This window comes from Gekko japonicus, unplaced genomic scaffold (assembly GCF_001447785.1).
Source record: "Gekko japonicus isolate JY-2015 unplaced genomic scaffold, Gekko_japonicus_V1.1 scaffold2321, whole genome shotgun sequence".
Lineage (NCBI taxonomy): Eukaryota > Metazoa > Chordata > Lepidosauria > Squamata > Gekkonidae > Gekko > Gekko japonicus.
The window spans coordinates 109,067-111,936 of record NW_015174340.1 but is presented as its reverse complement, the minus strand read 5'-3'; the positions used below and the strand labels follow the sequence as shown (position 1 = coordinate 111,936).

The window sequence follows — 2,870 nt, the reverse complement described above, 5'->3', positions numbered from 1 at the left end:
GGCGGGGGATCGCACCTAAGAGACGAACAAGATTTTCAAAGTATGAGTTTTGACTCTCAAATGCTCCTGCCCCGTGCCCCCCAAATCTCCTCCGTCTCTAAGGCGCTACCGGACTCAAAACTAGCTGCTCTACTGCAGACCCCCACGGTGACCCTCTGAAACGAGATTTTCAGGATACCGAAATGCCAATTTCCGGCACAGGTGGCACGATCGATCGACCAATACAGGCTTCCCCCGGGATGCATGCGTGTCCGTCTCTTTGTCTAGGACAATGGGCGATTTTGCATCTGGCATTTGCTCCACGTTTTCTCAACTGGGAGGGGAAAGTGCAGCTCGAAACCGTATTCAAATACCCTGGGGCAATGCCGCCATACTGACTGCAAAGTCACCCCTGAGCGGCCATAAATCCATGCAGAAGGTCCCATAAAATCCGATGATCAAAGGAAGCGAAAGCAGCACGCAATGCAGAGGGGAATTTCTGTTCCAACGTGGGTTTCGTAAAACAACAGAGGGAAGAGCCCGTGCAGAACCAAGCCAATGTCAAGACGTCCCAAACCCAAAGCAGCAGCCGAAAAGAGTCAAGCCTTCTGCCCACCTTGCATTACTCTTCGGCATCTTCGTTTCTGCTGCAGGGCTTCAAAATCCAGCTTGCTTCCATTAACTCAGGGTTGGTTGGGTTTTTTCCCCACTGCTATTATTTTTTCAGTGTCTTCTAGGGGAGAGGGTGGCTCCTTCCACACACCCATTGTGGTAGGGGAGCTCTTAATCCCTGATAAGGTAGACTACCAGGGCTCTTTTGTAGAAAAAGCCCAGCAGGAACTCATTAGCATAACAGGCCATACCCAACAGCAGGAACTCATTAGCATATTGGGCCACGCCCCTGACATCACAGCTCATTTGCATATTAAGCCACACCCCCATGTTCCCGGAAGTGTGGTCATCCAGCCACACCCACCTTTTGCTTCTTATTCTCTTTACCTTGTTTGTTGTCAAAACCCAGGGCTTTTTGCATGTTAGGCCACACACTCCTAATTGTAGCCAATCCGAATGAGTTTCTGCTCTTGGGTGTGGCCTATTATGTTAATGAGTTCCTGCTGGGCGTGGCCAACTCGGGAGCCACCCGGAACTCCGTTCCTGTGCGTTCCTGCCCAAAAATAGCCCTGCCGACTACATAGAAAGGCAGCATCACGTGTAAACCCGACTACACAGAAAGCCAGCATCGCATGTAAACCTGACTACAGAGAAAGCCGGCATCACAGGGACCATACACAGAAGATACAACCCCAGAGGTGTAGCTACGCTGCAAAGCACAGAGGTGTCAAAGCATATAATATTCAGCGTTCAGATGCCCGTTGGACTGTGGTCAAGCCAGCATCCCACGCAAGGTTTTTCAGGGAACAGCCACGCGCCGGGTGACATTTCAGCCGTTCCCATCATGAAGCGTGCCGCTAGAATGAACAAAGCAGATTCTTCTTTGAACTATTGGGAGACACGAAAGAGAAAGGAAGAGAGAACACATACGCATCATCGTTAACAAGATCTCCAGATGGAAGTTGCAACTGCTTTGCATAACAGGAAAATAAAATGCTTTCGTGATTCACTGGCCTTACGTTTGGAAGAACTGAAACGTCACGGAGGGTGCTTTTAAAAGCAAAGTCTTTTTTTAAATTATTTTTTTAAAATTGTTTTTTTTTTTTTAAAAGCAAAGTCTTTTTTAAAAAATAATTTATATATATATATATATATATATTAAAAAAGTGATACAGAAGGAAAAAAGGAATAGGGAGAAATGCATAGGAAATATAATTACCAAAAACATAATAGAAGGGCAATTTTACAGATATAGCGAACATTACTTTATCAGAATATATATCTATATTTTTAAAAGTATATAGTATAATAGCTTAACAAATATATAACATGATATATATGGTGTAAGGAGGCTGGGGTTTGTTTGGTTTTTCTGCCTCCATCTTGTATATATATTATGTTCCTATTTAGTGATCTGTTTTTAGGTGGTTTTAATGTTGATTTTTAAATTAAATTAAAGAATTGTGTACATCATTCTGTTGTCAGCCGCCCCGGGCCCTACCTGTAGGGAAGGGTGGCCTAGCAAATCAAATTTAATACAATAAATAAATAAAATGAAATAGCTTAAAATATATATGACATATTAACTTTAACAAAATCAGTATAACAACCTACTCGGTATATTCTACCGTTTTCTCATACTATCTTATCATTTTTATCTTTTCGTATCGATCTTATCTATTACACGGTATAACATAAATAACCTCATAGAAATCTTTACAAAAGTTTCACACCACAGGTTGTTCTAACAAACAACGCATACAAACACTACCCTTTTTATTTCATATTAAAAATGTTTTATGGCAGAGATGTCAAACTCATTTGTTACGAGGATCTGAAATAAATGTCACTTTGTCGGGCCAGGCCATCTGTGCCATAAAATGTAACACCAGGTACTAAAGATATAAACTTTATAAAGGACACTAACTGTGACGAAATGGCTGCCAGGCCTTAAAATGGATACCAGCCTGGTAGTTCCTTATGTTTGTGTGTGTGGGGGGGTACTCCATAGGTAACAATGGAGCTGCCATACCTCCCTGCCTACACTTCCCAGCAGCTTTGAGGGGAAAGAGCGGGGAAAGAGGGACACACCCCAGGGGCGGGGCCAAGGAAAGGGTTTTTTGGGGGGGGCTCCTGAGTAGGGTTGCTAATGGAGCTGCCATACCTCCCTGCCTACACTTCCCAGCAGCTTTGAGGGGAAAGAGCGGGGAAAGAGGGACACACCCCAGGGGCGGGGCCAAGGAAAGGGTTTTTTGGGGGGGGCTCCTGAGTAGGGTTGC

The 2,870-nt window shown here is 44.1% G+C and overlaps 1 long non-coding RNA gene across 2 annotated transcripts in view; it reads right to left on the bottom strand.

Annotated features, from left to right (window-relative positions):
• Nucleotides 1-1,106: 1,106 nt before the first annotated feature.
• The window catches only part of LOC107121373, a 14,811-nt gene continuing 13,047 nt past the window's right edge, over nt 1,107-2,870 (bottom strand). For both annotated transcript variants that reach the window (XR_001482858.1, XR_001482859.1), the window contains one exon: nt 1,107-1,479. This is a non-coding gene — a long non-coding RNA (uncharacterized LOC107121373). The remainder of the gene's footprint in view (nt 1,480-2,870) is intronic.